General features: G+C 44.6%; 1 long non-coding RNA gene across 1 annotated transcript in view; it reads right to left on the bottom strand.

Annotated features, from left to right (window-relative positions):
• Positions 1-1,284: 1,284 nt before the first annotated feature.
• Positions 1,285-26,418, bottom strand: part of LOC138680953 (uncharacterized) — a 78,355-nt gene continuing 53,221 nt past the window's right edge. Inside the window, exons 2-3 of the long non-coding RNA XR_011321853.1 lie at positions 11,962-12,069; positions 1,285-1,684 (exon numbers count right to left, since the gene is read on the bottom strand). This is a non-coding gene — a long non-coding RNA (uncharacterized lncRNA). The remainder of the gene's footprint in view (positions 1,685-11,961; positions 12,070-26,418) is intronic.

Below are 26,418 nucleotides of genomic sequence, written 5' to 3'. Positions count from 1 at the left end.
CACTAGGTGATCACACTGATTGCAGTCAGTTCTAAGCTGATGACATTGTTGGAGATCAACTTCAAAGTGAAGTACGGTGGCGCAGTGGCTAGCCTTGCAGCGCTGGAGTCTTGGGTTCAAACCCCACCAAGGACAACATCTGCAAAGAGTTTGCGTGGGTTTCCTCCGGGTACTCCGGTTTCCTCCCACATTCCAAAGACATACTAATAGGGAATTTAGAATGTGAGCCCCATCGGGGACAGCGATGATAACGTGTGCAAACTTTAAAGCGCTGCGGAATATGTTAGCGCTACATAAAAATAAAGATTATTATTATTTACTAGATGGCAGCCCGATTCTAAAGAATCGGGAGTCTAGAATCCATATATACTTGAAATTCGGCAGGAGCTTGAAGAGCAACGTCACTGGGCCCGCCTCCACGCAGTAGAAACTTGCTGTGAGGTAAAAATTCAAAAATCACACCAAAATGGCGGGCGGAGTGTGTCACAGTACGGCACGTTTCTGATTGGTCGCTCGCAGCAGGCGGCAACCAATCAGACACTGGACACTATTGACGTCACTTATCTCCGGACATTAGCTCCGGACATTAGCTCCGGACATTATCCCCGCACATTAGCTCCGGACATTAGCTCCGGACATTAGCTCCGGACAAAGCCACGGAAGTTGGCACAAATTGCAGGAAGTAGTATTCTAGGCAATTGATCTCCGGACATTAGCTCCGGACATTAGCTCCGGACATTAGCTCCGGACAAAGCCACGGAAGTTGGCACAAATTGCAGGAAGTAGTATTCAATTATATATTAGATTATTAAGTAAGCATGATGTGCCTTTCATCTGATGCACTAAGTTTCCTTGCCCGTCTTCTGCATCTGCGTTCCTCAACATGCCCATTTGTTGGTGTCCTCAGTGCTGAGAAACACATGCAGATACTTATACATCATGCAATATCATCAGCATCTGATTGGCACCAAGTTTATTCTTCAGAAGGACAACAACCCTAAACTTACAGCCAATGTAATTAAGAACTAACATAAGTGTTAAGAAGAATAAAGAGTTCTGAAAGTAATAATATTGCCCCCACAAAACCCTCATCTAAATATTATCTATCTTTTATTTTCATTACAAATATAATTATAATGTAAGGTAAGACCCCTATCATAACAGTGGAGGCAGATAACACAGGATCCACCAATGAAAGTATGTCAGGAATAATCCATCTCATGCCCTTTCCTTCCCTGCACACTGCTCAATATGCACTGGGCTAATCTCTGGATTTACCATGTGGATGCATGCAATTATAGGTGTTTTCTGATTTTTTTTTAACAAATTGTGTGCACTTAGTTTAATGCACTGTCTGTTGCTGGAGTGCATCTGCAATCAAGGCTTCCATGCAGGCATATGATCATGTCATTGTTTATGTACTGTTTGATATCCTTCTCTTTCAATATGTGAATATTTGCTCTCTCATTCAATCCAATACTACATTGCCACACATTACTTTGCTTCCATCATATCTTTGTTGCTAATGTGCTCTCCATCTATGCTATTGAAAATATTGTGTTTCACATGCTGGGCGGCATCCAATAAGCAGCAGAATTTTAGGGAGGTCTTTTAGCAGCAGAGTTGAGGTTTTGTTCATGGTTGAGTTGGGCCACCGTAGTTCTTTACTTGGCTATCCCACCTGCTGTAAAAATTAACAGAATTAAAGCAATGGATCATCAATGAACTGGACAAGATAATAAAATTGAAAAATAACTAAATATGAAGTGCAATACCATCACCTGTAGCATTGAAGAAGCTTCTTCATTAGCTTTTTTGCTCTAAACCTGGGTAAATGTTAATGTTGTGTCAATGTGTTAATATACTCACCGATTGCCATCTTCTCTGGTTTTCAGTGCCATTCCAGTGCTATTCTGGGTCACTTAAAGGCTATTCAGGCTTTCTGAGTCCCACTCAGGGCCGGACTGGCCATCTGGCAATTCTGGCAAATGCCAGAAGGGCCTGTCTGGTCATGGGCTGCCTTGTCTGCTACGTTGTTAACAGAATCTGTGTTCTCACGACACCCATTATTAAGAGTTGTGATGGAACACAAAGTCACTTACCCCAGCAGGCCACGGGTATCATTAGAAATATAGGACTTGTAATAAATCTTGCTTTCCTCCATCCAGGGTAATATTAGTAATATATCCAATCTGGTTTATGGGGACAACCTGGGCCTGTGTGATTTAAAATGCCAGGGTTGAATTTCAGCCCCAATCCGTAACTGGTCACACTACACTATCTGTCCCAGATGCGTTATTCACAATGTAAGCCTATTGAGCAGCAGAACAAGGCTCCATAGCCTACATTGCACATGAGACTTCCGGCTCACTCATGGAGGCAGTGTGTTCTGGAGAGTCTGAATCAACATCACATGGTTCAAAAGATAAGTGAAATGGCACTGGGTACTGGAAAAAAATCATTAACATTTACACAAGTTTAGGAGTAAAAAAAGTTAATATGAGTGTTTCTTTAAGGCACTGTTCTACTACAACCTCAAGTGTTATTACCGTACCTAATAAAAGGGTTCTGAGTAGTAATGAGTGAGTTTGTTCGAAAAACGATCACCAAACTTAAAATCGGCACAAATATGGAATTCATGATCAGAAACACGAGCACAATTTTATAAAATCGGGAAAAATAAAAAACATTTGGTAAAAGGTGCAGGAAAATATTTGCATTGCCACTTAAGTATTTTGATCACTTTGGCTACCATAAAGGTGGTGTATGATGAGCGTTGGTCAAATGTTTGATGAGGGTAGGTGGATGGCAGGGCTAAGAGGAGCAGCGTGCTTGTAAACTTTTTTCCCTAACTTTATGTGTGCAGATTGCGGCTAGCCAATCAGGGAGCAGGAAACATCCACAATGTGCTGACACAACAGCTTGTGTCATTGGCTGCTGTAATCACGTCCCTCTCTTTATAAAGAGGGGACATCTTGTTTTAGTGCCATTTTGACATTGTAGCAGTGCAGAGAGGCTGCTCCTGACAAGGGTAAGGTCTATTCTGATAGATTTTAGCTAGTTAGCTCTGCGGTTGTGCCTTAGTCAGATAGTTTAGAAGGCCAGTGTCCTGTGTGGCTATGAAATCGACCTTTCCAGCTGTTTTCTTTTATACCATTGCTGAGGTCCACATTCATTGACAGCAAGGCACAGTTCATAGAAGTGTGTTGTGCCCTGCTTTTATTGTGCTCCATGCATGAGTATAGTGTTCTAAATCTTATTTTTTCACTTGCTAAATGTGATACAGCAAGGCATATGTCACCTTCTCAATATGCACCTTGTCATTTAGTGGGGTGGTGGCATTGTTCTGTGATTTGAGCTGTTGGGCATGAAAAAATTTTTTTGGCAGTTGCTACAGTGATACAGCCCGCCATATCCCACTTTGTAAATTGTGGCGGTGAGATGAAGCTGTCTGCAGAGCTCATTCGCAATAAAAAAATATATATTTTTTTGTTTCTAAACATGATACAGCCTGACATATCCCACATTGTAATTTTATAGAGGTGGACTTAAGCTGTCTGCAGTCCTCACACACATTAAAAACCAGGGATTCAAGCTTCAGGAGGCTAATTTGCATATTCCAGGTGCCTTCTGGGAGAAGCGAAGTCTCCCTAAGCTAGAAGATCGTTGGGTACAGCCGGGACCAGCTGCTTCGAAAGCATCACCAAACCAGGGATTCAAGCTTCAGGAGGCTAATTTGCATATTCCAGGTGCCTTCTGGGAGAAGCGAAGTCTCCCTAAGCTAGAAGATCGTTGGGTACAGCCGGGACCAGCTGCTTCGAAAGCATCACCAAACCAGGGATTCAAGCTTCAGGAGGCTAATTTGCATATTCCAGGTGCCTTCTGGGAGAAGCGAAGTCTCCCTAAGCTAGAAGATCGTTGGGTACAGCCGGGACCAGCTGCTTCGAAAGCATCACCAAACCAGGGATTCAAGCTTCAGGAGGCTAATTTGCATATTCCAGGTGCCTTCTGGGAGAAGCGAAGTCTCCCTAAGCTAGAAGATCGTTGGGTACAGCCGGGACCAGCTGCTTCGAAAGCATCACCAAACCAGGGATTCAAGCTTCAGGAGGCTAATTTGCATATTCCAGGTGCCTTCTGGGAGAAGCGAAGTCTCCCTAAGCTAGAAGATCGTTGGGTACAGCCGGGACCAGCTGCTTCGAAAGCATCACCAAACCAGGGATTCAAGCTTCAGGAGCCTAATTTGCATATTCCAGGTGCCTTCTGGGAGAAGCGAAGTCTCCCTAAGCTAGAAGATCGTTGGGTACAGCCGGGACCAGCTGCTTCGAAAGCATCACCAAACCAGGGATTCAAGCTTCAGGAGGCTAATTTGCATATTCCAGGTGCCTTCTGGGAGAAGCGAAGTCTCCCTAAGCTAGAAGATCGTTGGGTACAGCCGGGACCAGCTGCTTCGAAAGCATCACCAAACCAGGGATTCAAGCTTCAGGAGCCTAATTTGCATATTCCAGGTGCCTTCTGGGAGAAGCGAAGTCTCCCTAAGCTAGAAGATCGTTGGGTACAGCCGGGACCAGCTGCTTCGAAAGCATCACCAAACCAGGGATTCAAGCTTCAGGAGGCTAATTTGCATATTCCAGGTGCCTTCTGGGAGAAGCGAAGTCTCCCTAAGCTAGAAGATCGTTGGGTACAGCCGGGACCAGCTGCTTCGAAAGCATCACCAAACCAGGGATTCAAGCTTCAGGAGGCTAATTTGCATATTCCAGGTGCCTTCTGGGAGAAGCGAAGTCTCCCTAAGCTAGAAGATCGTTGGGTACAGCCGGGACCAGCTGCTTCGAAAGCATCACCAAACCAGGGATTCAAGCTTCAGGAGGCTAATTTGCATATTCCAGGTGCCTTCTGGGAGAAGCGAAGTCTCCCTAAGCTAGAAGATCGTTGGGTACAGCCGGGACCAGCTGCTTCGAAAGCATCACCAAACCAGGGATTCAAGCTTCAGGAGGCTAATTTGCATATTCCAGGTGCCTTCTGGGAGAAGCGAAGTCTCCCTAAGCTAGAAGATCGTTGGGTACAGCCGGGACCAGCTGCTTCGAAAGCATCACCAAACCAGGGATTCAAGCTTCAGGAGGCTAATTTGCATATTCCAGGTGCCTTCTGGGAGAAGCGAAGTCTCCCTAAGCTAGAAGATCGTTGGGTACAGCCGGGACCAGCTGCTTCGAAAGCATCACCAAACCAGGGATTCAAGCTTCAGGAGGCTAATTTGCATATTCCAGGTGCCTTCTGGGAGAAGCGAAGTCTCCCTAAGCTAGAAGATCGTTGGGTACAGCCGGGACCAGCTGCTTCGAAAGCATCACCAAACCAGGGATTCAAGCTTCAGGAGGCTAATTTGCATATTCCAGGTGCCTTCTGGGAGAAGCGAAGTCTCCCTAAGCTAGAAGATCGTTGGGTACAGCCGGGACCAGCTGCTTCGAAAGCATCACCAAACCAGGGATTCAAGCTTCAGGAGGCTAATTTGCATATTCCAGGTGCCTTCTGGGAGAAGCGAAGTCTCCCTAAGCTAGAAGATCGTTGGGTACAGCCGGGACCAGCTGCTTCGAAAGCATCACCAAACCAGGGATTCAAGCTTCAGGAGGCTAATTTGCATATTCCAGGTGCCTTCTGGGAGAAGCGAAGTCTCCCTAAGCTAGAAGATCGTTGGGTACAGCCGGGACCAGCTGCTTCGAAAGCATCACCAAACCAGGGATTCAAGCTTCAGGAGGCTAATTTGCATATTCCAGGTGCCTTCTGGGAGAAGCGAAGTCTCCCTAAGCTAGAAGATCGTTGGGTACAGCCGGGACCAGCTGCTTCGAAAGCATCACCAAACCAGGGATTCAAGCTTCAGGAGGCTAATTTGCATATTCCAGGTGCCTTCTGGGAGAAGCGAAGTCTCCCTAAGCTAGAAGATCGTTGGGTACAGCCGGGACCAGCTGCTTCGAAAGCATCACCAAACCAGGGATTCAAGCTTCAGGAGGCTAATTTGCATATTCCAGGTGCCTTCTGGGAGAAGCGAAGTCTCCCTAAGCTAGAAGATCGTTGGGTACAGCCGGGACCAGCTGCTTCGAAAGCATCACCAAACCAGGGATTCAAGCTTCAGGAGGCTAATTTGCATATTCCAGGTGCCTTCTGGGAGAAGCAAAGTCTCCCTAAGCTAGAAGATCGTTGGGTACAGCCGGGACCAGCTGCTTCGAAAGCATCACCAAACCAGGGATTCAAGCTTCAGGAGGCTAATTTGCATATTCCAGGTGCCTTCTGGGAGAAGCGAAGTCTCCCTAAGCTAGAAGATCGTTGGGTACAGCCGGGACCAGCTGCTTCGAAAGCATCACCAAACCAGGGATTCAAGCTTCAGGAGGCTAATTTGCATATTCCAGGTGCCTTCTGGGAGAAGCGAAGTCTCCCTAAGCTAGAAGATCGTTGGGTACAGCCGGGACCAGCTGCTTCGAAAGCATCACCAAACCAGGGATTCAAGCTTCAGGAGGCTAATTTGCATATTCCAGGTGCCTTCTGGGAGAAGCGAAGTCTCCCTAAGCTAGAAGATCGTTGGGTACAGCCGGGACCAGCTGCTTCGAAAGCATCACCAAACCAGGGATTCAAGCTTCAGGAGGCTAATTTGCATATTCCAGGTGCCTTCTGGGAGAAGCGAAGTCTCCCTAAGCTAGAAGATCGTTGGGTACAGCCGGGACCAGCTGCTTCGAAAGCATCACCAAACCAGGGATTCAAGCTTCAGGAGGCTAATTTGCATATTCCAGGTGCCTTCTGGGAGAAGCGAAGTCTCCCTAAGCTAGAAGATCGTTGGGTACAGCCGGGACCAGCTGCTTCGAAAGCATCACCAAACCAGGGATTCAAGCTTCAGGAGGCTAATTTGCATATTCCAGGTGCCTTCTGGGAGAAGCGAAGTCTCCCTAAGCTAGAAGATCGTTGGGTACAGCCGGGACCAGCTGCTTCGAAAGCATCACCAAACCAGGGATTCAAGCTTCAGGAGGCTAATTTGCATATTCCAGGTGCCTTCTGGGAGAAGCGAAGTCTCCCTAAGCTAGAAGATCGTTGGGTACAGCCGGGACCAGCTGCTTCGAAAGCATCACCAAACCAGGGATTCAAGCTTCAGGAGGCTAATTTGCATATTCCAGGTGCCTTCTGGGAGAAGCGAAGTCTCCCTAAGCTAGAAGATCGTTGGGTACAGCCGGGACCAGCTGCTTCGAAAGCATCACCAAACCAGGGATTCAAGCTTCAGGAGGCTAATTTGCATATTCCAGGTGCCTTCTGGGAGAAGCGAAGTCTCCCTAAGCTAGAAGATCGTTGGGTACAGCCGGGACCAGCTGCTTCGAAAGCATCACCAAACCGCGCGCCGTACGGCGCGCGAATTTTTGCCTGTAGGACATTATTGCAAGAGAGCTTGGCTGAGTAGATTACACAAGGAGGAAAACACACAGCAAGTCAGCAGGATCTAGGAGCAACATGGCAGATGTGACAACCTACATGGTGAGCTGCAGCATGTGCTACATGTTCACAGATCGACCAGAAGAAGAATCCAATTTCACCTGTCAGAAGTGTAGACTAGTGGCCCTTTTAGAAGAAAAGGTTCGGGGTCTGGAAGAAAGAATAGCAACTTTGAAACTCATCAAAGAGAATGAAGACTTTCTAGACAGAACAGAAGCATCTCTACTGGTCACAGAAGGTGCAAAAAGTGTCAGAGAACCTCCAAAAGCAGATGAGTGGAAGCATGTGACCAAAAGAAGCAAGAAGACCATGGAGAAATCACCAACCACACAACTGAAGAACCGATATCAAATCTTTGTAGAGGAGGAAGATGGCACACCTAAGAATGAAGCAATACCAGCAAGCAAAAAAGAAAAGGGCACACAGCAACAAGTGACAGCAAAAAGTACAGCCAAGAAGCAACGAAGAGTGGTGGTGGTGGGAGACTCACTACTGAGAGGCACAGAAGCAGCCATCTGCAGACCGGACATAACTGCAAGAGAAGTATGCTGCCTTCCAGGTGCGATGATCAAGGATGTGACCGATAGGATACCAAAGCTCTTCAGCTCCAAGGACGTCCACCCATTTCTTCTGATACATGTTGGCACCAATGACACGGCAAGGAAGGACCTACCGACAATCTGCAAGGACTTTGAAGAGTTGGGGAAGAAAGTAAAGGAACTGGATGCACAGGTAGTTTTTTCTTCTATCCTTCCAGTAGACGGGCATGGCACCAGGAGATGGAACAGGATCCTTGATGCAAACAACTGGCTAAGACGATGGTGCAGACAACAAGGATTCGGATTCCTGGACCACGGTGTGAATTACTGGTATGATGGACTCCTCGCCAGAGACGGACTACACCTCAACAAACCTGGGAAACACACATTCGCCAGAAGACTCGCTACACTCATCAGGAGGGCGTTAAACTAGAAGAAGAGGGGACGGGAAGAAAAACATTAGACTCGAACAAAGACGACCCAGGAAAACATACTCAGAAGGGAGGTAAGAACATTTCTAAAACAATCCACAGTGAGGAGATTGGAACAAAACAAAATCCTCTAAACTGCATGCTCGCAAACGCCAGAAGCCTGACAAACAAGATGGAAGAACTAGAAGCAGAAATATCTACAGGTAACTTTGACATAGTGGGAATAACCGAGACATGGTTAGATGAAAGCTATGACTGGGCAGTTAACTTACAGGGTTACAGTCTGTTTAGAAAGGATCGTAAAAATCAGAGAGGAGGAGGGGTTTGTCTCTATGTAAAGTCTTGTCTAAAGTCCACTTTAAGGGAGGATATTAGCGAAGGGAATGAGGATGTCGAGTCCATATGGGTTGAAATTCATGGAGGGAAAAATGGTAACAAAATTCTCATTGGGGTCTGTTACAAACCCCCAAATATAACAGAAAGCATGGAAAGTCTACTTCTAAAGCAGATAGATGAAGCTGCAACCCATAATGAGGTCCTGGTTATGGGGGACTTTAACTACCCGGATATTAACTGGGAAACAGAAACCTGTGAAACCCATAAAGGCAACAGGTTTCTGCTAATAACCAAGAAAAATTATCTTTCACAATTGGTGCAGAATCCAACCAGAGGAGCAGCACTTTTAGACCTAATACTATCTAATAGACCTGACAGAATAACAAATCTGCAGGTGGTTGGGCATTTAGGAAATAGCGACCACAATATTGTGCAGTTTCACCTGTCTTTCACTAGGGGGACTTGTCAGGGAGTCACAAAAACATTGAACTTTAGGAAGGCAAAGTTTGAACAGCTTAGAGATGCCCTTAATCTGGTAGACTGGGACAATATCCTCAGAAATGAGAATACAGATAATAAATGGGAAATGTTTAAGAACATCCTAAATAGGCAGTGTAAGCGGTTTATACCTTGTGGGAATAAAAGGACTAGAAATAGGAAAAACCCAATGTGGCTAAACAAAGAAGTAAGACAGGCAATTAACAGTAAAAAGAAAGCATTTGCACTACTAAAGCAGGATGGCACCATTGAAGCTCTAAAAAACTATAGGGAGAAAAATACTTTATCTAAAAAACTAATTAAAGCTGCCAAAAAGGAAACAGAGAAGCACATTGCTAAGGAGAGTAAAACTAATCCCAAACTGTTCTTCAACTATATCAATAGTAAAAGAATAAAAACTGAAAATGTAGGCCCCTTAAAAAATAGTGAGGAAAGAATGGTTGTAGATGACGAGGAAAAAGCTAACATATTAAACACCTTCTTCTCCACGGTATTCACGGTGGAAAATGAAATGCTAGGTGAAATCCCAAGAAACAATGAAAACCCTATATTAAGGGTCACCAATCTAACCCAAGAAGAGGTGCAAAACCGGCTAAATAAGATTAAAATAGATAAATCTCCGGGTCCGGATGGCATACACCCACGAGTACTAAGAGAACTAAGTAATGTAATAGATAAACCATTATTTCTTATTTTTAGTGACTCTATAGCGACAGGGTCTGTTCCGCAGGACTGGCGCATAGCAAATGTGGTGCCAATATTCAAAAAGGGCTCTAAAAGTGAACCTGGAAATTATAGGCCAGTAAGTCTAACCTCTATTGTTGGTAAAATATTTGAAGGGTTTCTGAGGGATGTTATTCTGGATTATCTCAATGAGAATAACTGTTTAACTCCATATCAGCATGGGTTTATGAGAAATCGCTCCTGTCAAACCAATCTAATCAGTTTTTATGAAGAGGTAAGCTATAGGCTGGACCACGGTGAGTCATTGGACGTGGTATATCTCGATTTTTCCAAAGCGTTTGATACCGTGCCGCACAAGAGGTTGGTACACAAAATGAGAATGCTTGGTCTGGGGGAAAATGTGTGTAAATGGGTTAGTAACTGGCTTAGTGATAGAAAGCAGAGGGTGGTTATAAATGGTATAGTCTCTAACTGGGTCACTGTGACCAGTGGGGTACCGCAGGGGTCGGTATTGGGACCTGTTCTCTTCAACATATTCATTAATGATCTGGTAGAAGGTTTACACAGTAAAATATCGATATTTGCAGATGATACAAAACTATGTAAAGCAGTTAATACAAGAGAAGATAGTATTCTGCTACAGATGGATCTGGATAAGTTGGAAACTTGGGCTGAAAGGTGGCAGATGAGGTTTAACAATGATAAGTGTAAGGTTATACACATGGGAAGAAGGAATCAATATCACCATTACACACTGAATGGGAAACCACTGGGTAAATCTGACAGGGAGAAGGACTTGGGGATCCTAGTTAATGATAAACTTACCTGGAGCAGCCAGTGCCAGGCAGCAGCTGCCAAGGCAAACAGGATCATGGGGTGCATTAAAAGAGGTCTGGATACACATGATGAGAGCATTATACTGCCTCTGTACAAATCCCTAGTTAGACCGCACATGGAGTACTGTGTCCAGTTTTGGGCACCGGTGCTCAGGAAGGATATAATGGAACTAGAGAGAGTACAAAGGAGGGCAACAAAATTAATAAAGGGGATGGGAGAACTACAATACCCAGATAGATTAGCGAAATTAGGATTATTTAGTCTAGAAAAAAGACGACTGAGGGGCGATCTAATAACCATGTATAAGTATATAAGGGGACAATACAAATATCTCGCTGAGGATCTGTTTATACCAAGGAAGGTGACGGGCACAAGGGGGCATTCTTTGCGTCTGGAGGAGAGAAGGTTTTTCCACCAACATAGAAGAGGATTCTTTACTGTTAGGGCAGTGGGAATCTGGAATTGCTTGCCTGAGGAGGTGGTGATGGCGAACTCAGTCGAGGGGTTCAAGAGAGGCCTGGATGTCTTCCTGGAGCAGAACAATATTGTATCATACAATTATTAGGTTCTGTAGAAGGACGTAGATCTGGGGATTTATTATGATGGAATATAGGCTGAACTGGATGGACAAATGTCTTTTTTCGGCCTTACTAACTATGTTACTATGTTACTATGTAATTCTGTTGCTAAACATGATACAGCCTGCCATATCCCACATTGTAATTTTGTGGCGGTGAAGTTGTTCTGTATGTAGAACTGATGTACAGTTTTTCTTTTTTTTGTTTTCAGTTGCTAATGTGATTCAGCATGACATATATTACCTTGTCATTTAATGGCGATAAAATTGAACTGTTTGCATAGCTCATGCAAAATTGCAGATTAAAAAAAAATTCTGTTTTGCTAAATGTGATATAGCCTGCCATATTCCTTGTTGTAATGTTATGGTGGTGAAATTGTTCTTTGTGTAGAGCTGTCGTACAGTAAAACATTTTTTTGCCAGTTGCTAATGTGATTCAGCATGCCATATATCACCTTGCCATTTAGTGGCTGTGTGTCTGAACAATGTTGCTAGTTTGCCTTGCATGCTTGCTAGTTATCATGTTCCCCAGGTCTACCCATCTTCTTGTCTATTATGTACCCATCTGCTTGTCTACTCTATACCCATCTGCTCATACCTGTTTATGCCCATCTGTGTAACACCTAGTCCAGCCCCCACATGCCAGTACTTTTTTGTTCCTCAGCCGGTCCCATCTGCACCCGTGCTTCCAGTGTCCCTACGGTGCCTAATAAGAAATATATTGCTTTATTGATAATTATAAAAACATGATTCCACAAAACAACAAAAAATATTGATAAAATAATATGCACATACGGGAAAAAATTGATGTCACAAAAAGAATTTATTTTAAAAATAGTAACACAAAACAATGTTAAAAAAGGAATCAGACTGTGAGGTAAAAAAATATATTTATATATAAAAATTTTTTATTATAGATAATATATAAATAAATTCAAAATAATGCACCAATATGACCCCTATAACCATACCATGTGGGACATGAAAAAATGTGAAGAATAGTGAATGAAAAATAAGTAATAAATACCAAGTGGAGAAAAATATTAAAAAATAATAAAAATAAATGTGTACACAACAATGAAAAAATGAAACAATCAATCAAGAAAATCATATAATTGATGAATAAAAATTAATGTCGATACAAACTAGTTATAGTGCACATATTTTAGCCAGAATGTATAAAACAATTAATAAAAGGACCATGCCATGAAGTGATAAAAATTAATAGACAAGCGTAATAGCTATAGTGTACATTTAAATAACCATGTGGTCAGCAAGCATCAATCCAAAGGTGCAGTTAATTAGAGTGTATAAAATAAATAATACCAGCCAGTCTGAAACTCTGCTTTCCCCTGCACACACCTTTCAGGCTCTCCATACATGTGCTGTGACTAGGGTTGAGCGAAACGGGTCGTTCATTTTCAAAAGTCGCCGACTTTTGGCAAAGTCGGGTTTCATGAAACCCGATCCGACCCCTGTGCGGGGTCGGCCATGCGGTACGCGACGTGAAAAGCGCCATTTCTCAGCCAATGAAGGTAAACGCAGAGTGTGGGCAGCGTGATGACATAGGTCCTGGTCCCCACCATCTTAGAGAAGGGCATTGCAGTGATTGGCTTGCTGTCTGCGGCGTCACAGGGGCTATAAAGGGGCGTTCCCGCCGACCGCCATGTTACTGCTGCTGATCTGAGCTTAGGGAGAGGTTGCTGCCGCTTCGTCAGAAGCAGGGATAGCGTTAGGCAGGGTCCATTAACCACCAAACCGCTTGTGCTGTAGCGATTTCCACTGCCCAACACCACCTTCGGTGTGCAGGGACAGTGGAAGCTACTTTTTTTTTTTTTCCCCCTCAGCGCTGTAGCTCATTGGGCTGCCCTAGAAGGCTCCCTGATAGCTGCATTGCTGTGTGTACGCCGCTGTGCAAACCAACTGTTTTTTCAAAGCACAAATCCTCTTGTTCCTTCCTTTCTGCACAGCTATCTTTTTGGTTTGTACACACTTTTTATTTAATTTGTGCATCAGTCCACTCCTTATTGCTGCCTGCCATACCTGGCTGAGATTACTGCAGGGAGATAGTAATTGAAGGACACTCCCTGTTTTTTTTTTTTTTTTTGTGGGAGATTAAGATTGACATTTCTGCTAGAGTGCCATCCCTGTCTGTGTCATCTCTCACTCAGTGGGCCATAGAAAGCCTATTTATTTTTTTGCTTGATTTGGGTTATAAAATCTACCTGAAAAAATCACTACATCAATCAGTGGGAGAAAAATATTGGCCTCAGGGCTTGTGTGCCACTCTTGACTCCTGTGTGCATCATCACTCACTCAGTGGGCCATAGAAAGCCTATTAATTTTTTTGCTTGATTTTGGTTCTAAAATCTACCTGAAAAAATCACTACATCAATCAGTGGGAGAAAAATATTGGCCTCAGGGCTTGTGTGCCACTCCTGACTCCTGTGTGCATCATCACTCACTCACTCACTCAGTGGGCCATAGAAAGCCCATTTTTTTTTTTTTTTTGCTTTATTTGGGTTCTAAATTCTACCTGAAAAAATCAATAAATCAATCAGTGGGAGATTAATATTGGCCTTTGGGCTTGTGTGCCAGTACTAAGCGTGCCATCTCTCTCTGTCTCTCAGATAGTGGGCCATAGAAAGCCTATTTATTATTTTTTTTATTGGGTTTATAAATTTTCCCTGGAACAAAAAAAAAAAAGTGGGAGATAAATATTGGCCTCTGGGCTTGTGTGCCACTCCTGACTCCTGTGTGCGTCATCTCTCACTCAGTGGGCCATAGAAAGCCTTTTTTTGTTTTATTTGTTTTCTAAATTCTCCCTGAAAAAATCATTTTATTTTCTTTGGTTTCTAAATTCTTCCTGAAAAAATCATTTTATTCTATTTTTTTTTTCCTAAAGTCTCCCTGAAAAAAAAAACAAAAAAAAACAAATCAGTGGGAGATTAATATTGCCCTTTCTGCTTGTGTGCCAGTCTTGACTCCTGGGTGTGCCATCTCTCTCTCTCTCTCTAATTGTGGGCCATAGAAAGCCGATTATTTTTTTAGCTTGATTTGGGTTCCAAAATCTACCTGAAAAAATCACTACATCAATCAGTGGGAGATAAATATTGGCCTCTGGGCTTGTGTGCCACTCCTGACTCCTGTGTGCGTCATCTCTCACTCAGTGGGCCATAGAAAGCCTTTTTTTGTTTTATTTGTTTTCTAAATTCTCCCTGAAAAAATCATTTTATCTTATTTGGTTTCTAAATTCTTCCTGAAAAAATCTATTTTTTTTTTCCTAAAATGTCCCTGAAAAAAAACAAAAAAAAAACAAATCAGTGGGAGATTAATATTGCCCTTTCTGCTTGTGTGCCAGTCTTGACTCCTGGGTGTGCCATCTCTCTCTCTCTCCAATTGTGGGCCATAGAAAGCCTATTATTTTTTTTAGCTTGATTTGGGTTCCAAAATCTACCTGAAAAAATCACTACATCAATCAGTGGGAGATAAATATTGGCCTCTGGGCTTGTGTGCCACTCCTGACTCCTGTGTGCGTCATCTCTCACTCAGTGGGCCATAGAAAGCCGTTTTTTGTTTTATTTGTTTTCTAAATTCTCCCTGAAAAAATCATTTTATTTTCTTTGGTTTCTAAATTCTTCCTGAAAAAATCATTTTATTCTATTTTTTTTTTTCCTAAAGTCTCCCTGAAAAAAACAAAAAAAAAAAACAAATCAGTGGGAGATTAATATTGCCCTTTCTGCTTGTGTGCCAGTCTTGACTCCTGGGTGTGCCATCTCTCTCTCTCTCTCCAATTGTGGGCCATAGAAAGCCTATTATTTTTTTAGCTTGATTTGGGTTCCAAAATCTACCTGAAAAAATCACTACATCAATCAGTGGGAGATAAATATTGGCCTCTGGGCTTGTGTGCCACTCCTGACTCCTGTGTGCGTCATCTCTCACTCAGTGGGCCATAGAAAGCCTTTTTTTGTTTTATTTGTTTTCTAAATTCTCCCTGAAAAAATCATTTTATTTTCTTTGGTTTCTAAATTCTTCCTGAAAAAATCATTTTATTCTATTTTTTTTTTCCTAAAGTCTCCCTGAAAAAAAAAAAAAAAAAAAACAAATCAGTGGGAGATTAATATTGCCCTTTCTGCTTGTGTGCCAGTCTTGACTCCTGGGTGTGCCATCTCTCTCTCTCACTCCAATTGTGGGCCATAGAAAGCCTATTATTTTTTTAGCTTGATTTGGGTTCCAAAATCTACCTGAAAAAATCACTACATCAATCAGTGGGAGATAAATATTGGCCTCTGGGCTTGTGTGCCACTCCTGACTCCTGTGTGCGTCATCTCTCACTCAGTGGGCCATAGAAAGCCTTTTTTTTGTTTTATTTGTTTTCTAAATTCTCCCTGAAAAAATCATTTTATTTTATTTGGTTTCTAAATTCTTCCTGAAAAAATCATTTTATTCTATTTTTTTTTCCTAAAATCTCCCTGAAAAAAAAAAACAAAAAAAAACAAATCAGTGGGAGATTAATATTGCCCTTTCTGCTTGTGTGCCAGTCTTGACTCCTGGGTGTGCCATCTCTCTCTCTCTCTCCAATTGTGGGCCATGGAAAGCCTATTATTTTTTTTAGCTTGATTTGGGTTCCAAAATCTACCTGAAAAAATCACTACATCAATCAGTGGGAGATAAATATTGGCCTCTGGGCTTGTGTGCCACTCCTGACTCCTGTGTGCGTCATCTCTCACTCAGTGGGCCATAGAAAGCCTTTTTTTGTTTTATTTGTTTTCTAAATTCTCCCTGAAAAAATCATTTTATTTTCTTTGGTTTCTAAATTCTTACTGAAAAAATCATTTTATTCTATTTTTTTTTTTTCCTAAAGTCTCCCTGAAAAAAAAACAAAAAAACAAACAAATCAGTGGGAGATTAATATTGCCCTTTCTGCTTGTGTGCCAGTCTTGACTCCTGGGTGTGCCATCTCTCTCTCTCTCCAATTGTGGGCCATAGAAAGCCTATTATTTTTTTTGCTTGATTTGGGTTCCAAAATCTACCTGAAAAAATCACTAAATCAATCAGTGGGAGATAAATATTGGCCTCTGGGCTTGTATGCCACTCCTGACTCCTGTGTGCGTCATCTCTCACTCAGTGGGCCATAGAAAGCCTTTTTTTGTTTTATTTGTTTTCTAAATTCTCCCTGAAAAAATCATTTTATTTTATTTGGTTTCTAAATTCTTCCTGAAAAAATCTATTTTTTTTTTCCTAAAATGTCCCTGAAAAAAAAAAAAAAAAAAACAAATCAGTGGGAGATTAATATTGCCCTTTCTGCTTGTGTGCCAGTCTTGACTCCTGGGTGTGCCATCTCTCTCTCTCACTCCAATTGTGGGCCATAGAAAGCCTATTATTTTTTTAGCTTGATTTGGGTTCCAAAATCTACCTGAAAAAATCACTACATCAATCAGTGGGAGATAAATATTGGCCTCTGGGCTTGTGTGCCACTCCTGACTCCTGTGTGCGTCATCTCTCACTCAGTGGGCCATAGAAAGCCTTTTTTTTGTTTTATTTGTTTTCTAAATTCTCCCTGAAAAAATCATTTTATTTTATTTGGTTTCTAAATTCTTCCTGAAAAAATCATTTTATTCTATTTTTTTTTTCCTAAAATCTCCCTGAAAAAAAAAACAAAAAAAAACAAATCAGTGGGAGATTAATATTGCCCTTTCTGCTTGTGTGCCAGTCTTGACTCCTGGGTGTGCCATCTCTCTCTCTCTCTCCAATTGTGGGCCATGGAAAGCCTATTATTTTTTTTGCTTGATTTGGGTTCCAAAATCTACCTGAAAAAATCACTAAATCAATCAGTGGGAGATAAATATTGGCCTCTGGGCTTGTGTGCCACTCCTGACTCCTGTGTGTGTCATCTCTCACTCAGTGGGCCATAGAAAGCCTATTTTTTGTTTTATTTGTTTTCTAAATTCTCCCTGAAGAAATCATTTTATTTTATTTGGTTTCTAAATTCTTCCTGAAAAAATCATTTTATTCTATTATTTTTTTTTCTAAAGTCTCCCTGAAAAAAAAAAAAAAATCAGTGGGAGATTAATATTTACATTTGTGCTTCAGTGACAGTCCTGCGTGTGTGGCATCTCTCTCATTTGTTGCCACCAACAACAGAGTGTGTAACATTGTGCCTGATTTTCGTTGTGGTCTCACTCACCTGTAAAGGGGTAGCTAAATCATACTGAAGTTATAGCTCACCGTGTAAGTTGTGTGACAGCAACAAATACCGTTCATTTGGTAACGTTTTTAAAACAATGAGGAAGTCTGGTGGAAGAGGTCGTGGCCGGGGGCGTTCATTGTCAGCTGGTAATGAGGGTAGTGGTAGTGGTGGAGCATCAGCTGGTCGTGGGAAAAAAAATATTGCACCTAAGTCTGGAGCTGTGGAGCCAGGTTCGTCGTCTGGCTACACAAGGCCTCGAACGCTCCCTTTTCTGGGAGTAGGAAAACCGCTTTTAAAGCCGGAGCAGCAAGAGCAAGTTTTGGCTTATCTTGCTGACTCAGCCTCTAGCTCTTTTGCCTCCTCTCGTGAAACTGGTAAATGTCGAAGCAGCGCGTCGTTAGTGGATGTTCACGGTCAGGGACAAGTCGCTTCCTTGCCCTCTTCAGCAAAAACAACAACAGAGAAGAATGCTGCAGGCGACACAACGGGTTACTCCATGGAGCTCTTTAAACATACCGTCCCTGGCTTAGAAAGTGAAGCAGTTAACAGTCCATGCCCATTACAAGTTGAATCTGACATGGAGTGCACTGATGCACAGCCACAGCCAGACTACTATGCTGGTCCTTTGACTCAGACCACAACATTGCCCTCGCAGGGTGCTGATCAAGAATCAGACCCTGATGAGACTATGTTGCCCCATCACGAACGCTATACCACTGACCGACACGGTGACACAGACGAAGTTGCACACGAGCTACAAGAAGAGGTAATAGATGACCCAGTTCTTGACCCCGATTGGCAGCCATTGGGGGAACAGGGTGCAGGCGGCAGCAGTTCTGAAGCGGAGGAGGAGGGGCCGCAGCAGGCATCAACATCGCAACAGGTTCCATCTGCCGGGCCCGTATCTTGCCCAAAACGCGTGGCAAAGCCAAAACCTGTTGGAGGACAGCGTGGCCATCCGGTTAAAGCTCAGTCTGCAATGCCTGAAAAGGTATCCGATGCTAGAAAGAGTGCAGTCTGGCATTTTTTTAAACAACATCCAATTGATCAGCTCAAAGTCATCTGTCAAAAATGTTCAACTACCTTAAGCAGAGGACAGAATCTGAAAAGTCTCAATACAAGTTGCATGCATAGACATTTAACCACCATGCATTTGCAAGCCTGGACTAACTACCAAACGTCCCTTAAGGTTGTAGCACCCTCGGCCAATGAAGCTAGTCAGCAACGCAACATCCCTTCCGGCAGTGTAGGGCCACCATTTTCCGCACCACCTGCAGTATCTGTGCAGGTTTCTTTGCCAGGCCAAAGCAGTCAGGGTCAGGGAATCACCAGTTTCGTAGTAGGAAACACTGCATCTAGGGCACCGGTGGCAAAAATACCATCTCCCACCGTCTCTCAGTCTGCCATGTCCACCGGCACCCCCGCTAGTTCCACGATCTCCAGCTCTCCAGTCCAGCTCACCCTACATGAGACTATGGTTAGAAAAAGGAAGTACTTAGCCTCGCATCCGCGTACACAGGGTTTGAACGCACACATAGCTAGACTAATCTCGTTAGAGATGATGCCCTACCGGTTAGTTGAAAGCGAAGCTTTCAAAGCCCTGATGGACTACGCTGTACCACGCTACGAGCTACCCAGTCGACACTTTTTTTCCAGAAAAGCCATCCCAGCCCTCCACCAGCATGTTAAAGAGCGCATCGTCCATGCGCTCAGGCAATCTGTGAGCACAAAGGTGCACCTGACAACAGATGCATGGACCAGTAGGCATGGCCAGGGACGTTACGTGTCCATCACGGCACACTGGGTAAATGTGGTGGATGCAGGGTCCACAGGGGACAGCAATTTTGGGACAGTTCTGCCTAGCCCACGGTCTAGGAAACAATTGGCTGTAGCCGTTCGCACCCCCTCCTCCTCCTCTTCGTCCTCCTGCAGAAGCGAGAGCTCGTCCACAGACCGCAGTCGCACAACCACTCCATCCGCAGCTGCCACTGTTGCACACCAGGTCTCCCATTATGGGGCAGCTACTGGCAAACGTCAGCAGGCTGTATTGGCTATGAAGTGTTTGGGCGACAACAGACACACCGCGGAAGTTCTGTCCGAGTTCTTGCAGAAAGAAACGCAGTCGTGGCTGGGCACTGTAGATCTTGAGGCAGGCAAGGTAGTGAGTGATAACGGAAGGAATTTCATGGCTGCCATCTCCCTTTCCCAACTGAAACACATTCCTTGCCTGGCTCTCACCTTAAACCTGGTGGTGCAGTGCTTCCTGAAAAGTTATCCGGGGTTATCCGACCTGCTCCTCAAAGTGCGTGGACTTTGCTCACATATCCGCCGTTCGCCCGTACACTCCAGCCGTATGCATACCTATCAGCGTTCTTTGAACCTTCCCCAGCATCGCCTAATCATAGACGTTGCAACAAGGTGGAACTCAACACTGCACATGCTTCAGAGACTGTGTGAACAGAGGCGGGCTGTTATGTTTTTGTGGGAGGATACACATACACGGGCAGGCAGTAGGATGGCAGACATGGAGTTGTCAGGTGTGCAGTGGTCGAAGATTCAAGACATGTGTCAAGTCCTTCAGTGTTTTGAGGAATGCACACGGCTGGTTAGTGCAGACAATGCCATAATAAGCATGAGCATCCCCCTAATGCGTCTGCTGATGCAAAGTTTGACGCACATAAAGGATCAGGCGTCTGCAGCTGAGGAAGAGGAAAGCCTTGATGACAGTCAACCATTGTCTGGCCAGGGCAGTGTACAGGACGAGGTAGCTGGCGAAGAGGAGGAGGAGGACGAGGAGGATGATGGGGATGATTATATTTTTAATGAGGAAGCTTTTCCGGGGCCACTGGAAATTGGTGGCGCGGCAAGGTCGGGTTCTGGTTTTTTGAGGGACACAAGTGACGTGGATTTGCCTGAAACTGCCCCTCAACCAAGCACAACCGCAGATTTGAGAACTGGAACTTTGGCCCACATGGCGGATTATGCCTTACATATCCTCAAAAGGGACACACGCATAACTAAAATGATGAATGATGACGATTACTGGTTGGCCTGCCTCCTTGATCCTCGCTATAAAGGCAAATTGCAAAATATAATGCCACATGAGAACTTGGAACTAATATTAGCAACCAAACAATCAACTCTTGTTGACCGTTTGCTTCTGGCATTCCCTGCACACAGCGCCCGTGATCGTTCTCACACGAGCTGCAGGGGCCAGCAGACCAGAGGAGTTAGAGGGGCAGAAATCAGAAGTGGCGTTGGCCAGAGGGGTTTTCTGACCAGGTTGTGGAGTGATTTTGCTATGACCGCAGACAGGACAGGTACTGCAGCATCAATTCAAAGTGACAGGAGACAACATTTGTCCAGTATGGTTACAAACTATTTTTCATCCCTTATCGATGTTCTCCCTCAACCGTCATTCCCATTTGATTACTGGGCATCAAAATTAGACACCTGGCCAGAATTGGCAGAATATGCATTGCAGGAGCTTGCTTGCCCGGCAGCTAGTGTCCTATCGGAAAGAGTATTCAGTGCTGCAGGTTCAATACTAACAGAAAAAAGGACTCATCTGGCTACCCAAAATGTAGATGATCTAACCTTCATTAAAATGAACCACAACTGGATTTCGAAATCTTTTGCCCCACCTTGCCCGGCTGACACCTAGCTTTCCTATGAAAAGGTCTTGCCTGTGGACTATTCTGAATGCCTTTTCCAATCTCGTAATTTTCTGCACCTGATTGTCCAGCATACGACATGTTTACACCTCACTAAATGGCCAAACTCCCCACACGGGGCCGTGGTATCGACACTTGGCGACAGCACCCGTGAGAGTGCAGTTTGTCTGAAGAGGTGGGTGAGCCCGCTTTTGGTCGACGGCACTGCCACTAGGTCCCTCCTAGTACAATAAAGTGTCTCTGGCGGTGGTGGTGCGCACCCAACGTCAGACACACCGTTGTAATATGAGGGGCCCTGGGCCTGTACCGCCGGCCACAAGACAGTTTCCCCCCACCCCAGCTCAAACAGTGCTCTACCACTTGCAAAATTATCTCACAGCTCCACCAATGTTTAGTCTATGCGCTGACATCCTTCAATGCCTGCCACAGACAATACCATTGTATTGACATTTTTGTTATGTTAGGCCTTCGATGCCTGTCTGTGGTCACTCCTTCCACTAGGCCTCCACTGACCACACCACTGCTGCCCGTGTACCCCTGGAACCAATTTAAAATTGCCTACAGCCATGTGTTATTATTTTAGGCCTTCGATGCCTGTCTGCGGTCACTCCTTCCAGTAGGCCTCCACTGACCACACCACTGCTGCCCGTGTACCCCTGGAACCAATTTAAAATTGCCTACAGCCATGTGTTATTATTTTAGGCCTTCGATGCCTGTCTGCGGTCACTCCTTCCACTAGGCCTCCACTGACCACACCACTGCTGCCCGTGTACCCCTGGAACCAATTTAAAATTGCCTACAGCCATGTGTTATTATTTTAGGCCTTCGATGCCTGTCTGCGGTCACTCCTTCCACTAGGCCTCCACTGACCACACCACTGCTGCCCGTGTACCCCTGGAACCAATTTAAAATTGCCTACAGCCATGTGTTATTATTTTAGGCCTTCGATGCCTGTCTGCGGTCACTCCTTCCACTAGGCCTCCACTGACCACACCACTGCTGCCCGTGTACCCCTGGAACCAATTTAAAATTGCCTACAGCCATGTGTTATTATTTTAGGCCTTCGATGCCTGTCTGCGGTGACTCCTTCCACTAGGCCTCCACTGACCACACCACTGCTGCCCGTGTACCCCTGGAACCAATTTAAAATTGCCTACAGCCATGTGTTATTATTTTAGGCCTTCGATGCCTGTCTGCGGTCACTCCTTCCACTAGGCCTCCACTGACCACACCACTGCTGCCCGTGTACCCCTGAAACCAATTTAAAATTGCCTACAGCCATGTGTTATTATTTTAGGCCTTCGATGCCTGTCTGCGGTGACTCCTTCCACTAGGCCTCCACTGACCACACCACTGCTGCCCGTGTACCCCTGGAACCAATTTAAAATTGCCTACAGCCATGTGTTATTATTTTAGGCCTTCGATGCCTGTCTGCGGTGACTCCTTCCACTAGGCCTCCACTGACCACACCACTGCTGCCCGTGTACCCCTGGAACCAATTTAAAATTGCCTACAGCCATGTGTTATTATTTTAGGCCTTCGATGCCTGTCTGCGGTCACTCCTTCCACTAGGCCTCCACTGACCACACCACTGCTGCCCGTGTACCCCTGGAACCAATTTAAAATTGCCTACAGCCATGTGTTATTATTTTAGGCCTTCGATGCCTGTCTGCGGTGACTCCTTCCACTAGGCCTCCACTGACCACACCACTGCTGCCCGTGTACCCCTGGAACCAATTTAAAATTGCCTACAGCCATGTGTTATTATTTTAGGCCTTCGATGCCTGTCTGCGGTGACTCCTTCCACTAGGCCTCCACTGACCACACCACTGCTGCCCGTGTACCCCTGGAACCAATTTAAAATTGCCTACAGCCATGTGTTATTATTTTAGGCCTTCGATGCCTGTCTGCGGTCACTCCTTCCACTAGGCCTCCACTGACCACACCACTGCTGCCCGTGTACCCCTGGAACCAATTTAAAATTGCCTACAGCCATGTGTTATTATTTTAGGCCTTCGATGCCTGTCTGCGGTCACTCCTTCCACTAGGCCTCCACTGACCACACCACTGCTGCCCGTGTACCCTTGTAACCAATTTAAAATTGCCTACAGCCATGTGTTATTATTTTAGGCCTTCGATGCCTGTCTGCGGTGACTCCTTCCACTATGCCTCCACTGACCACACCACTGCTGCCCGTGTACCCCTGGAACCAACATCAGAAAATATAAAAATAAGTATTTTGCTTATAAAAAAGAAAATACTGGAGAGATATGAAATGCAGACATTTTAACATTAAAAACAAACACATACAACAAAAATCTGGTACAGTACTAAAAATGCCTACAGCCATGTGTTATTATTTTAGGCCTTCGATGCCTGTCTGCGGTGACTCCTTCCACTATGCCTCCACTGACCACACCACTGCTGCCCGTGTACCCCTGGAACCAACATCAGAAAATATAAAAATAAGTATTTTGCTTATAAAAAAGAAAATACTGGAGAGATATCAAATGCAGACATTTTAACATTAAAAACAAACACATACAACAAAAATCTGGTACAGTACTAAAAATGCCTACAGCCATGTGTTATTATTTTAGGCCTTCGATGCCTGTCTGCGGTCACTCCTTCCACTAGGCCTCCACTGACCACACCACTGCTGCCCGTGTACCCTTGTAACCAATTTAAAATTGCCTACAGCCATGTGTTATTATTTTAGGCCTTCGATGCCTGTCTGCGGTCACTCCTTCCACTAGGCCTCCACTGACCACACCACTGCTGCCCGTGTACCCCTGGAACCAATTTAAAATTGCCTACAGCCATGTGTTATTATTTTAGGCCTTCGATGCCTGTCTGCGGTGACTCCTTCCACTAGGCCTCCACTGACCACACCACTGCTGCCCGTGTACCCCTGGAACCAATTTAAAATTGCCTACAGCCATGTGTTATTATTTTAGGCCTTCGATGCCTGTCTGCGGTGACTCCTTCCACTAGGCCTCCACTGACCACACCACTGCTGCCCGTGTACCCCTGGAACCAATTTAAAATTGCCTACAGCCATGTGTTATTATTTTAGGCCTTCGATGCCTGTCTGCGGTCACTCCTTCCACTAGGCCTCCACTGACCACACCACTGCTGCCCGTGTACCCCTGGAACCAATTTAAAATTGCCTACAGCCATGTGTTATTATTTTAGGCCTTCGATGCCTGTCTGCGGTGACTCCTTCCACTATGCCTCCACTGACCACACCACTGCTGCCCGTGTACCCCTGGAACCAACATCAGAAAATATAAAAATAAGTATTTTGCTTGTAAAAAAGAAAATACTGGAGAGATATCAAATGCAGACATTTTAACATTAAAAACAAACACATACAACAAAAATCTGGTACAGTACTAAAAATGGCCACCAGCTACAATAACTTTCTCCTGCAAGTAGTTAACTGAAAGGTTTTTTCAATTTTAAACACAGATATGGCATCCACCGAGTGTCGTCCTGTCGCGTCTTCTTTATATTATTGCCAAGAAGATGCAAAACAATGAAAATAATAAAATCATTATTTACCAAAAAAATAGAGTAAGTCAAAACCACATTGCAAATAAACATTCATTACAAATAAAGAAGCAGGGCGCGTCCGAGGGTGAGTATATACCTAATAAGAATATAATCACCCTCGGACGCGCCCTGCTTCTTTCCGACAGCCTTCCTTCCTAAGAATCAGCCCTTCCGTGGTGTAGAGAGAGGGTTTGTTACACTCCAAGGTGTTCCCCAGGTTGCCTTTCCTGAGCTTCGATCTTCCGGCTCTCGTTTAGTAGTTGTTGGAAACTACGCTGCATTGGGCCTACAAATTGGGTATGGGGTGTAGAGAGATGGTGTGTTCCACTCCAAGGTGTTCCCCAGGTTGCCTTTCCTGAGCTTCGATCTTCCAGCTCTCGTTTAGTAGTTGTTGGAAACTACACTGCATTAGGCCTACAAATTGGGTATGGGGTGTAGAGAGATGGTGTGTTCCACTGTAGAGAGATGGTGTGTTCCACTCCAAGGTGTTCCCCAGGTTTCCTCGCCAATGCTTCGATCATCATGCTCTCGTTTAGTAGTTGTTGGAAACTACGCTGCATTAGGCCTACAAATTGGGTATGGGGTGTAGAGAGATGGTGTGTTCCACTCCAAGGTGTTCCCCAGGTTTCCTCTCCATTGCTTCGATCTTCATGCTCTTATTTAGTAGTTGTTGGAAACTACGCTGCATTAGGCCTACAAATTGGGTATGGGGTGTAGAGAGATGGTGTGTTACACTCCAAGGTGTTCCCCAGGTTTCCTCTCCATTGCTTCGATCTTCCGGCTCTCGTTTAGTAGTTGTTGGAAACTACGCTGCATTAGGCCTACAAATTGGGTATGGGGTGTAGAGAGATGGTGTGTTCCACTCCAAGGTGTTCCCCAGGTTTCCTCTCCATTGCTTCGATCTTCATGCTCTCGTTTAGTAGTTGTTGGAAACTACGCTGCATTAGGCCTACAAATTGGGTATGGGGTGTAGAGAGATGGTGTGTTACACTCCAAGGTGTTCCCCACTTTTCCTCTCCATTGCTTCGATCTTCCGGCTCTCGTTTAGTAGTTGTTGGAAACTACGCTGCATTAGGCCTACAAATTGGGTATGGGGTGTAGAGAGATGGTGTGTTACACTCCAAGGTGTTCCCCAGGTTTCCTCTCCATTGCTTCGATCTTCCGGCTCTCGTTTAGTAGTTGTTGGAAACTACGCTGCATTAGGCCTACAAATTGGGTATGGGGTGTAGAGAGATGGTGTGTTACACTCCAAGGTGTTCCCCAGGTTTCCTCTCCATTGCTTCGATCTTCCGGCTCTCGTTTAGTAGTTGTTGGAAAAAACGCTGCATTAGGCCTACAAATTGGGTATGGGGTGTAGAGAGATGGTGTGTTACACTCCAAGGTGTTCCCCAGGTTTCCTCTCCATTGCTTCGATCTTCCGGCTCTCGTTTAGTAGTTGTTGGAAACTACGCTGCATTAGGCCTACAAATTGGGTATGGGGTGTAGAGAGATGGTGTGTTCCACTCCAAGGTGTTCCCCAGGTTGCCTTTCCTGAGCTTCGATCTTCCGGCTCTCGTTTAGTAGTTGTTGGAAACTACGCTGCATTGGGCCTACAAATTGGGTATGGGGTGTAGAGAGATGGTGTGTTCCACTCCAA

This window comes from Ranitomeya imitator, chromosome 5 (genome assembly GCF_032444005.1).
Source record: "Ranitomeya imitator isolate aRanImi1 chromosome 5, aRanImi1.pri, whole genome shotgun sequence".
In the NCBI taxonomy this organism is placed as follows: Eukaryota; Metazoa; Chordata; class Amphibia; order Anura; family Dendrobatidae; genus Ranitomeya; species Ranitomeya imitator.
This window is presented reverse-complemented; position numbering and strand designations above follow the sequence as displayed.